This window comes from Phocoena sinus, chromosome 1, assembly GCF_008692025.1.
Source record: "Phocoena sinus isolate mPhoSin1 chromosome 1, mPhoSin1.pri, whole genome shotgun sequence".
NCBI lineage: Eukaryota > Metazoa > Chordata > Mammalia > Artiodactyla > Phocoenidae > Phocoena > Phocoena sinus.
Genome location: NC_045763.1, coordinates 43,782,088 through 43,794,427, shown reverse-complemented (window position 1 = coordinate 43,794,427; position 12,340 = coordinate 43,782,088). Strand labels below are relative to the sequence as shown.

At 42.7% G+C, this 12,340-nt stretch overlaps 1 protein-coding gene across 2 annotated transcripts in view; it reads right to left on the bottom strand.

Annotated features, from left to right (window-relative positions):
- The window catches only part of ZFYVE9 (zinc finger FYVE-type containing 9), a 194,445-nt gene extending 191,935 nt beyond the window's left edge, over window positions 1–2,510 (bottom strand). For both annotated transcript variants that reach the window (XM_032625358.1, XM_032625368.1), the window contains exon 1: window positions 2,184–2,510. The gene's annotated coding sequence lies outside the window, so the exon portion shown is untranslated. The remainder of the gene's footprint in view (window positions 1–2,183) is intronic.
- Between the last annotated feature and the right edge of the window lie 9,830 nt (window positions 2,511–12,340).

Sequence of the window (12,340 nt, the reverse complement as noted above, 5' to 3'; positions counted from 1 at the left end):
CTCAGAACACCAAAGACAGGACCTGGCACTTAATATTAACAGCTAAAACTTTATAAAGATCTTTCGCAGATCACAAAGCTTTTTCAGATATATTTATCCTAAAAGCCTTGCAAGATAAGTATGATAACTATCTGCATTTTACAGACAGTGACATTGAAGTCCAAGATTAAGAGCCAAGGTAAGTGGTCAGGTATCCTTCTGTAACACCACAGCTACCAGAAAAGGCTCTCAATAAATGTTTGTTGGTTGAATCAGCTGTCTCTAGAAATATGATTTTTCTAAGATTACCACCATTATCTGTCGCTATAAGAAATGACTGTATTGCCACTTAAGATTTATAGCTTTGCTAGAAAACAGATACTTTCACTCAGTTTGACAAGGTTAATTAACTTTAAACTTATTACCAGTGATTCTCAAACTTTAGTAGGACTAATAACTGGGGAGCTTGATAAAAGTGAAGCTCCTTGGGCCACCACCATCTCTAGAAATTCTGATTCAAGTGGCCAGGAATCTGCATATTTTAATAAGCACTCTTAGCTGATTCTAATGTTTGTAGTCTTTAGGGACACACTAAGAACTGAATTAAATTTTTTTAACCCTAAATTCATCTACCTCCCCCAAATTTTTTAATGGAGCCAATTTTTTACAGTTATAAATATTTCAGCAAAAATTTTACAAAAACAATACAAGGCTATGGCATCGAATAAGATAGGTCCCCAAAAAACCTTTAATACCCAAAACCTCCCTAGACCTGGAGATTCACATGCTGCACAGAAGGTGAATCAGGGGTCTTTTAGGTAGTTACCCATATTATTCTGTTTTAATTGATGAATTCAACTATGACTGCAATGTAATTTAGTAAAACATTTTTATAGGTCTTATACAAATGACTGGATGTTCAACAGTAAAATGGAACAGTTAACTTTGAACCTAATACAGAGATAATAACTTAATCACCAACAATACCAGCCCATTTTAAACTTTAAATGACCATCAAAATGTTCTGAGATTATGGGTGACTTTTCCCCCATTATTAAATATTTACTGAGGGTTGGCATAGTACCTCTCTGTACTTTCTGAACTTTCTACAATAAGCATATTTTTTTCAGGATTATAAAAGTTTTATAAGTATTTATTAATCCTACAACCTTCACATGCATAATGGGAAACAAGAATAACCTGAACCACATTTATCATAAACCACAAACACCCAAATATCTGACTTATGGTACCAACTGTAATCACTAGCTTTTTTTAAATTAATACCAGAACAAATCACTTAACTACTAAAATTTAGAATATGTCCTATTTCTATCAGTTATCTGTTATTAGCATGACTTTTTAAAATCCTCTTGTCATCTATCCTATGGATCTATTTAGGGAGACAATTTTGTAACGAGGACTGAGGCATTAAAATATTTACACTCTCTCATGGCGGGGCGGGCGTCCAGACCTTTGCTGTTTTGTTTTCTTTTTTTAAGATGTTTTTCTGATTGTATTTATCTAGGAAACTTAACATCGCAAAGCTGGGAGGGGGCTTTCTCCAAGGCAAACCACGCTTAGAAGCAAAATGTAACAGAAGAAGGCAAAGATGAGCTACCGGTAGGTGATGAAATTTCACCTCAAATAAGACGCAAACGGTTGTTTTCAGCCCAGTCAGGTGGGTGAATGACACTCCAGGAGTTCCTAGGGCTTTCAGGGCCCCGCACTTTCTGCGCTCTCTCTCTCTCTCCCTGCCCTCCCGCCCCTCCCCCCGGGACTCTGCGGGACTCAGCATGGGGCGCGGAAAAGCCCAGGCTGTTCGCAAACAGGCGTCCTCTGCCTCCCTCCGGGATGTACGTGCCGGGCCCAGGGTAAGAGGCTGCGCTCGGCCCGGCGCCGGGGCCAACCCGAAGGGTGCCAGCTACCCTGCCAGTCCCCCGCTCCACACACCCGGCCGCCCCGGAGCCCAGGCCGGGGCGAGGGCTTCCCGGCGACGCGGGGCCTAGTCGCCCCCCACGCGCCTCCGGCCTCCCGGGGGACGCGAGAAAGAAGGGCTGAGGCCCACCCCCTAGCCGCGGGGTGGGGGAGGCGGCCGCAGCGGCAGGACGCCCCGTCCGCCTGGCCCGAGGGCTTGCCCAGGACCCTCCCGGGCGGCCGAAGGCCAGCGAGTACGGGACCCCGGCGCGCCACGCCACACTCACCTCGAGCAGCGGCCGCCGCCACCTCAGCATGGCCGTGGGGGTCGTCCCTGAGCAGACAGCCTCCTCCGGAGGGCACCGGCCCGGCCCCAGGCGCCGCCGCGAAGCCTCCCACTCCTGAAGGAGCTGTGGTTGCCGCTGCTGCTGAGGCCCAGCGCCCGCCGAGCCGCATCGGGCTCCCGGGCCGCCGCAGCCACGCAGATCCCGCAGGAGCGCCGCTGAGCCGGGCCGGGGGCGCAAGGCTGCGGCGGGACAACCGAGGTGCTGCAAGCGGGGATCCTCCGTGAAGCCTCCAGCGTCGCCGTGGCCGCTCCTGCCGCCGGCGCCGCTGGGCCACAGCGCCCCCTGGACCCCACGCCCGGCTACGGCGCGGGGACTGCGGCGGCCGCCCGGGCACGAGCTGCAGGGAACGCGAGGGAGCGCGGCCTGGCGTTGGCGGGGCCCCGTGTTCCCTGCGCAGCCCTCGGGCCCCCGGCCCGCCCCCGACGACGCCTCCCAGGAGCCGGAAGCCCCTCGGTCCCCACCAACTTTGGTGGGTCCCCTCCCCTCTCCCCAGTCCTCGGGCCCTGAGCACCTTTGCACCTTTTCTTTCTCTCCTGAAGGTACGTTAACGTTCCCGTCACTCGGACCTTCACCTGAGAGCAGGGGTGTGAGGGAATCTCCTCGTTTTCATCTCTCATGATTCAAGGGGGATCCCTCCTAATCCCTGCAGTGTGTCTGGATGCAAGAAGAGTGACCCAGAACCAACCTTCCCTCCCCCCAAATCCTCTCCCGAAACAGTTGAAGGAATTGTCTTTGACCTTAATTTTTTTGGATCTTGTGGCAGAGCATTTGAGGAATTTATCCTACGGATACCAAACCCTTAACCCCCAACCTCCCCCAAAACAGAAAAATAATAATAATAATAACATGCTGAGGAAGAAAAGACAATAGCCAACGAGTTGTCCTGAAATTCATAAATAACTTAAAGGTAAGAGAAGAACCACCATCTCTTCTAACTAGCCCACTCCCCCACCCCCATCTCTACTCTTCCACCCCCAACCCCCACCAAATCCCAGGTAAGGCTCTGAAGGAAGGAAATCGTTATATAGCTGGGGCTGTGGAATCGTTCTGTTTACAGATACCCCATATTCCATCCCACTCAAACTCTAGGCTGCAAAATCAGAAGCAAAAACAAAAGCAGCAAGACTGTCAGAGGGAAAATAGGGGAAGAGAGAAACTTCAAGTCCTGTGGTCCCATACTTTTACAAATAGTATACATTATTTTATCACAAAGTGGTATAGTAGAATGAGCAGGGACTTTGGTGGCAGACAGATCCTGATACAACCAATTCCAGCTCTGTGGTGTGTAACTTTATGACCCTGGGCAAGTTATATAATATTTCGGAACCTTGGTTTTCTGATGCCTACCTTGCTGGTCGTTGTGAAGATTGGAGATAATTTATGTAAAAGGTCTGGCCCATGGAAGGTACTCAATAAATGTTAGTTCCTATTATCGTTGGTTCCAAAACACTCTGTCTTTCTTAGATTCAAGGTTGTTTTCATCTTTTTCTTTGTCTCTCAATCTGTGTATATGTGTGTGTGTGTGTGTGTGTGTGTTCCTGTTGAAAGATGCGTGCATCATTTGTCATCATTCTTGGTCTGGGTAAAATCTCCCTAAATTTCACTAATAGATTTATGTAACATCCCTCCACTGAAGAATAATACAGCCTAGTATACTGGATCCTATGACATTCTGTTGCATGGCAGATAACCGGATAGAACCAGTATAGTTTTCTGTATAAAAAAGAATTATAAGGCAATTTCACCTTACCTTAGGTTATGTCCTAATAATAATAAATCTTAATGAGAAAGTTATATAAGGTCTCTGGGAATTTTCAAATAATAATTGAGCAGCCACCTTAGAGAAAATATAACCTAACAGCTCTCTTCCAATCAATGAAAGCTGTTCCTGTGTGTACCTTCACCACATACTTCTGAGTCACGTCGCCAGAAAGTCACTATCCCCTTTTTATAACAAGAGAAACTAGGGCTCAGAAGGAAACTGTGACTCATCCTTACAACAGCGCTGTGAATTAAGTAGTATACTGCCACCATTCTACACGTGAAATGCATCCAACGTAAGGAAAACCTGGAAGTAGACCCTGAGATTCCTTCAGTCTCCCATCTGATGCCCTAACAGTCCTTTCTTCAGTATTTAGAAAATACTATAAGACTAAGTTACTGTTGCTAAAAAAAATTTCAATCTAGAGAAATGGGCCCTTTAGTTGAGATTAGTATGGCAACCTAACATTAGCACTGTGCTTTCCAAGCCTAGTTCACTATCACCGCAGGAAATCTGCATTTGTTTATGAATAATCATGCTACCCAGGGTGTAGCTACTATGTGAAGATGATTCATTTGTTCCCAGGACCAGTTTCCTCTTGCTTCCCGCTTTCCCTCCTTCTCTTCAAATTATGTTGCTCAAAGAGGTTGCCTTTATCATCACTACCACTTCCCTGATTATAGTAGTCCACTTTAAATCTTTTCATCCATGATTTTATTGCGTTGTTTTGACTCTTCCTACCCAATCTGCTCTCTGCTTCTGAAATGTCTTTCATCTGTTCTCTTCTCCCCTACTGTAAATCTCTTTCATTTTAATCTACCTTGACCTGCTGTCAATTGATTTGGTTACCCTACCCTCAGTTTTGCATTGATTTCCACTACTATTCAGTGACTCTAAAATACCTCCTTATTCCCAACCTGGTAAACCTACTTTTGCTTTTATACCATATACATACTATAGAAAGCCAGTATTCTAAGAATGGTTTATTCAAATGATTTTAAAATGTAGCACCCCAAACAGAATTTTCTTTGCTCCTTAAAATTTGTTCTTTAAAATTCAGGCCTGTTATTTGTCAGTTATAGCTGGGGAAAAAAATTCAGACCAAGATGATACTCATTTTCTGGCTTGGTGAATGGCATAGGAATCATCCTTAACTCTTGTGTCTCTGTCCTGGACAACTGTTCACTAAACCTGATAAATTCTACTTCTTGCTTTTATTGAATTTCTTTCCTTCTCTCCAACTCCACTTCTGTAGATGCACTGAATGAAAAGAAAGAAGGGAGGGAGGAAGGAGGAACTAATGAATATTATCTTTGTGTACAAGAGTATATACTGGGGCTTCCCTGGTGGCACAGTGGTTGAGAGTCCGCCTGCTGATGCAGGGGACACGGGTTCATGCCCCGGTCTGGGAAGATCCCACATGCCGCGGAGCGGCTGGGCCCGTGAGCCATGGCCTCTGAGTCTGCCCGTCTGGAGCCTGTGCTCCACAACGGGAGAGGCCACAACAGTGAGAGGCCCATGTACCGCAAAAAAAAAAAGAGTATATACTGTATAAAAGTTGGTTTAAAAGAAAGCACAAAACCTCTTCCATGCTCCCAATAATCCTTGTGCTTCCCAATTTATAAGTACTCATTACTACACTGTCAGCATGTGTTTGCTTGTATGTCTCTCCTATCAGATTGTAAATGTTTGATTCATCTCTGTGTGCCCACAGCCAGTCTCAGCACAGAGTACACCTCAGGGGATGTTAAGTTGAACAAAGCTGTGGCTTAGCGTGATGTGCATCAGGCTAGTGCATCCCACCCACTCAGTTACTTTTTAGGCCTTACCTGTTAACTTCCAGGGTCCACCAAAGAGTAAGATGCCCCTTCAACAGGCGATTGCCCTGCAGCCCAGAATTGACCCCAGCCTGCTGCTGCCAGCTATGGTCTCCCCCACCCCTCTGACCAATCATAGCCAGGAATCAACCCCAAAATTCACAGTTACCTGTTACCAAACAGGAGAGCCCTAGAGCAAGCCAGAAGTCAGTAAAGCAACACAAACTTAAAAAGGAAATTGGGGACGTTTGGGAGTTTGTTAGGTCACTTGAGTCATTTCAAAAGGAACAAAACAATTCCCATTTTAGGAATGAAGCATAAGGAAGTAATCAAACATATGAAGAAAGATGTGCAAAAAGGTGTTTATTATATATTTTACTAGAGATTTATAACATAAAAATGTAAGGAAAGCCTTAAATGAATTACAGTACCTCCACACAAAGAAATATTGTGCATCTATTAATTGCATTTTTAAAGAATTTTAAAAGACATTGAATACTGCTCATGATTCAATATCAAATTGTGTTAAGTAAAAAAGATCATTGTATGATCCCAATTATGTTTTTATATATTTGTAAAATATATAAATATATTTATAAGGAAATAGTACAAAATGTTATATGTTTGTGGGTTTTTTTATTTCAAAATAATTTCATATTTAAAGAAAAGTTGCAAAAATACTACAAAAGAATCCCATATATCTTTCACCCATATCTAACCACATTTGCTTTATTCTGTCTCTTTCTTGTGTGCACACATGCTCTCATTCTCACTCTTTCTTCCATCTCTACAGAGAGATAGATATAAATATAGATATTTAAAGAAACTACTGTAATTATTTTCTGATCCATTTATCCCTAAATGTTTTTCAGTATATTTCCTCAAAATAGTACAAGTACCGGGACTTCCTTGGCGGTCCAATGGTTAAGACTCCGCACCCCCAAGGCAGGTCGCACAGCCTGATCCCTGGTTGGGGATCTAAGATCCCAAATGCCCCATGGTGGGGCAAAAAAAAAAACAAGTACAAATATCACAGTACAATTATCAAACTCAGAAAATAATATTGATACAGTACCGTTACTTAATCTATGACCTTATTCAAATTTAGCCAATTGTCCCACTAATATTCTTTATAGAAAAAGAAAATCACTTTTTTTTTCTGGCCCAGGATTCAGTGCAGGATCACACATTATAATTAGTGTCAAATCTCTTTAATATTCTTTAATCGGGAACCATTTCTCAGTCTTTGTTTCATATGACCTTGTCATTTTTTTTTTTTTTGACCTTGTCATTTTTATGGCATTTATTTTGTAAAATATCCCTCGATTTGAGTTTGTCTGATGTCTCTTCTTGATTAGATTCAGGTTACGCATTTTTGGCAGGAGTACTACAGAATTGATGTTGTGTCCTTCTCAATGCATCATATCAAAAGACATGTGACACCTATATAGGTGATAGCAGTTTTGTTCACTTGATTAATTAAGGTGGTATCTGCCAGGTTTATGCAGTGTCAGTAACCATTTTGCTCTTTGTAATTAATAAATATCTTGTGGAGAGATCACAAGTTTTAACATTCATTGATAATTCTTGCTTGAAACAGTTATTAGTATAGTAGTTGCCAAATTTCTAATTCCATCATTATCATTCCTAATACATTTTTTTATTTGCCTTCCTACTGTATGGGCAAACTTTTTGCTTCTCCCCCCATTTATTCGTTTATCAATTTATTGATTTATGTCAAGATAAACTTATCAATTTTTATTTTATTCTGTGAATTTTATAATCATTAACCATCAGTTTTTTTGAATTTTATTTTATTTATTTTTTTATACAGCAGGTTCTTATTAGTCATACATTTTGTACATATTAGTGTATATATGTCAATCCCAATCTCCCAATTCATCCCACCACCACCACCACCCCCCCGCCACTTTCTCCCCTTGGTGTCCATACGTTTGTTCTGTACATCTATGTCTCTTATTTCTGCCCTGCAAACTGGTTCATCTGTACCATTTTTCTAGGTTCCACATATATGCGTTAATATACGATATTTGTTTTTCTCTTTATGACTTACTTCACTCTGTATGACAGTCTCTAGATCCATCCACATCTCTACAAATGACCCAATTTCATTCCTTTTTATGGATGAGCAATATTCCATTGTACATATGTACCACATCTTTATCCATTCATCTGTCGATGGGCATTTAGGTTGCTTCCATGACCTGGCTATTGTAAATAGTGCTGCAGTGAACATTGGGCTGCATGTGTGTTTTTGAATTATGGTTTTGTCTGGGTATATGCCCAGTAGTGGGATTGCTGGGTCATATGGTAATTCTATTTTTAGTTTTTTAAGGAACCTCCATACTGTTCTCCATAGTGGCTGTATCGATTTACATTTCCCCTAAAAGCCCTAGTTCCACTTAATAGAGAATGGTATTTAGAAATTAAGATCTAGGTGGTAGGTGTGCTCATTACCACTATGGTGCCATTGCTTCTAGGCTTTCTCAGTAAGTAGAGCTAGAAAACACACACACACACACCACTTTTACTTGAACCTCATTTTTACTTTAAAGAACAGATGAACTCCAGTATTCAAATTTGGCAGACATTTTCTAGAAAATGGCTGAAGTAAGCTTGTCACTTCAAGGAAAGCAACTATCAGGATTTGTTGCCAATGATAAAATTCAAGCTTTCAGGTAAATATTAGAATACTGAAAAACTTGTATTCATCAAGATAAACTTGACAGCTTCCCAAACTTTCTGAAGGAATGGGTGGTTATTAACAAATGTTATGGAATGTTGTGTTGGTTTTTTTTTAATAGTGTAATGAAATATGTCAACATTGGGAAGGTCTGCATAACTCAGTGAACTAGTATTTTTTTCAGATGACCAACCCATAATGTTACAAATATGTAATTGGGTAAAATATCCCTTTAAAGTGTAATATAGACCAAAAGATTTTAATGGAACAGAGTGCAAAAAATTAATCAGTATGGTTTCAGATTCCACATGGCAGCTAACCATTAAGAAATTACCACTTTTCGGGCTTCCCTGGTGGCGCAGTGGTTGAGAGTCCGCCTGCCGATGTAGGGAACACGGGTTCGTGCCCCGGTCCGAGAAGATCCCACATGCCGTGGAGTGGCTGGGCCCGTGAGCCATGGCCACGGAGCCTGCGCGTCCGGAGCCTGTGCTCCGCAACGGGAGAGGCCTCAACAGTGAGAGGCCCGCGAAACGCAAAACAAAACAAAACAAGAAATTACCACTTGTCAAGTTTTGATGTAGTGTCAAAGAAAATATCCCTAATTATCTGAAATGTCTATTAGAATACTCCTCACTTTTCTAACTATATATCTGTTAAGGACAGATTTTCTTCATATATTAATACATCAACCAAAACAACATATCCCGACAGATTGAATGCAAAAGCAGATATGATAACCCATCTGTCTTCTAATAGACTGACTTTAAAGAAATTTACAGGGGGCTTCCCTGGTGGCGCAGTGGTTGAGAGTCCGCCTGCTGATGCAGGGGACACGGGTTCGTGACCTGGTCTGGGAAGATCCCACATGCTGCGGAGCGTCTGGGCCCGTGAGCCATGGCCGCTGAGCCTACGTGTCCGGAGCCTGTGCTCCGCAACGGGAGAGGCCACAACAGTGAGAGGCCCGTGTACTGCAAAAAATTAAAAAAAGGAAAAATTGGACTTCATCCAAATTTCAAATTTTCTGAAATTGGTCATGGTGGGACTATTTATACTATAGAAGTTGGCAAATGCTACAAATCAATTTTGTTAATTGTCTAGACTTAAGAAAGTGACAGAGTGAATGTTAATAATGCAGATTAAACTTAAAATTGTGTTGTATCTATAGCTGTTACGTTATGAAAAACAACAAAAATTGAGGAAATATTCTTCCAGCATTTGAAAACTATTACCTGATTCAGCAAATAAGTCACTCATATTATTGACAAATGAGTGAAGTTCCAATAGATGTCTTTGTTGTTTCACTTTCATCTTATTTGTTAACATAAAAATGTTAACAACATTCATGTCGGAGCTGCACTCAGAGAGCTGGTTATTAAACATGTACCAGCACACCATAGGCTGGAAAGGACATCAATGATCCTATAATCCAGCATCTCTTATCATTTTACACGTTAGGGGCATGAAGCCCAGGACCTGCCCAAGGTCACAAACAAGTGAATGGATGGATGGTCAACCTTCGAATCATGTACTATTCTTTTACACTTTAACACCACCTCCTTGGGTATCCAGGAAAATATGTTTTCCATGACATGTCAGAGTGAGGATGGGCAGTGAAGATGTGTGAAACAGTTGTCATCAGTTTAGCTAATAAAAAGCTCTTCTCTCCAGAGTTCTAATGATGCTGTGTACCTCCCGTGGGGGAACGAGGAGCCAGAAAAATCAGGACACAAGAAGAGACCTGCCAGGTGCCTCTCCCTATCCTGGCAGACAGCAATAGGGCAAGTAAACAAGCCATGCCTTATTTTTGGACTTTTCTCTCCTTACGCCCTGAGGCATTAAAGAGATTGGGGAGATATTCAGGCTTCTCTCTTCAATAAAGGATTAAACAGAGGCCTGGCCCCATGGAAGAGGATCATGTTCAAACTTGGCCTCCAGACCAAAGTTCTCTCCTTGGCCTCAATCACTTAGAACATCACTTCAGTATTATTTACCCAGAGTCTCCTTGGGAGGCAAGCCAAGGATTATTAATAATAATAGAAATTTACTTTTACATATATCCCTTTACAGTTTATAAGGCCTTTGTACATGCACCATCCTGCTTCAGCCCCATCATAGCCCTGTATAGTGAGTAGGGTAAGGGTTAGTAAACCTTTTTTTTTGCGGTACGCGGGCCTCTCACTGTTGTGGCCTCTCCCGTTGCGGAGCACAGGCTCCGGACGCACAGGCTCAGCGGCCATGGCTCACGGGCCCAGCTGCTCCGCGGCATGTGGGATCTTCCCGGACCGGGGCACGAACCCGTATCCCCGGCATCAGCAGGCGGACTCTCAACCACTGCGCCACCAGGGAAGCCCAAACCTATTTTATAGATGGGGAAATGAGGCTCAAAGAAACAGGGTGCCCAACTTCGTGGAACAAATTTTAGGACTGGAACCCAGATATACTGACACAAAATTTAGTTGTCTTCCATGGCACAAAAGTACTACAGCACAGGCCTAGAAGTATTTCGAGAATTATTATTAGTGATAGTCAATAATAAAAAGTAGGTTGTTAGGAGAGAGAATAATTGAGCCAGAGAGGTCTTTGAGAAGCAGTTATTCAGGAGAGTCCAGGAAGTGACGTGTAAGTTGGGACCTAAAGGCCAAGTAGCAGTGAGCCGGGAGACAGTGTGTGCAATGGCCTGGGAAACTGACAGTCAGCCAGTGTGGCCAGAGTGGCCCGAGCAAGTAGTGAGTATCAAGAGATGAGACCAGAGAGAGAGAGGCAAAAGTCAGGTCACAAAGGACATGTAGCCCATGGCAAGCAGTTGGGACTTTATCTCAAAGACAGTGGGAAGCCTTGGAGGGTTTTTAATCAGGGGAAGGATGTGATCCAATTTATGTTTAAAATATCACTGGCTGCTGAGAGGCAATGGAATTATAGAAACAATATTTGAAGCAGGGAACAGGAGCCTCAGAAATCCAAGTAAGACAGTAGCTTGGACTAATCTTAGGTAGTAGCAGTGGAGATGGATAACTCTGAGTGGATGAATTTGAAATATATGCCAGATATTGTCAAATAAGTTTTCTTATTTAAGCCTCACAACAACTCAGTGATGTAGGTATCCTACAGGTTTTACAGATTTTTTATTTTATAGATGAGGAAGCTGAGATTCAGAGAGGTTCAGCTTCCATATCATGCTTCCCTCTGTATAACAATGATCGTCTCAGGCCAAGTAAGGAAACTGAAGTTCAGAACCCAGAGTAGGTGTCAGGGTGATTAGCATGATAAAGCTCCTGTCAAAAGGCTTTGTCTTTTTCCAGATGAGAAAAAAAAAAAATCAGTCTAGGTTAGGGAACTCCTATGGTTAGAGGAGGTTATATCAACTAGAGAACTGTATGTGACTCAGCACAAGGTCAGGCCATCAGGACCCCTAGATCCCAGTAGTGTGGACTATTTGGCAACATGAAAAATTTAAGCCCTAGAAAGGTGTAATTGTAGATTGATAGAATTTGAAAGACTTCTTACAGATAGTTGGGTACAAACGTCCCACTACACTGATGAGAAAACGAAAAACTAGAGTTCAGAGAGGGGGGAGGGGCTTACAAGGGTTGCCTGGAATGATAGTGGCAGAGTTGGGGCTAGAACCGGGTCTTCTGACTCCCAGCCTATAGTGCCCACAGAACTGAGCTCTGCTCTTTCTTTGATAGGCCCAACGATCCTTTTACACTGAGATATTCCGTATCAAATGAATTCCACGTGGGGAAAATGTGCTTTTGAGTAGAGGAAGGGGGGCAAATCTCACTTCTGCTCCTAGGAGTTCCCTGCCAGAATCCCA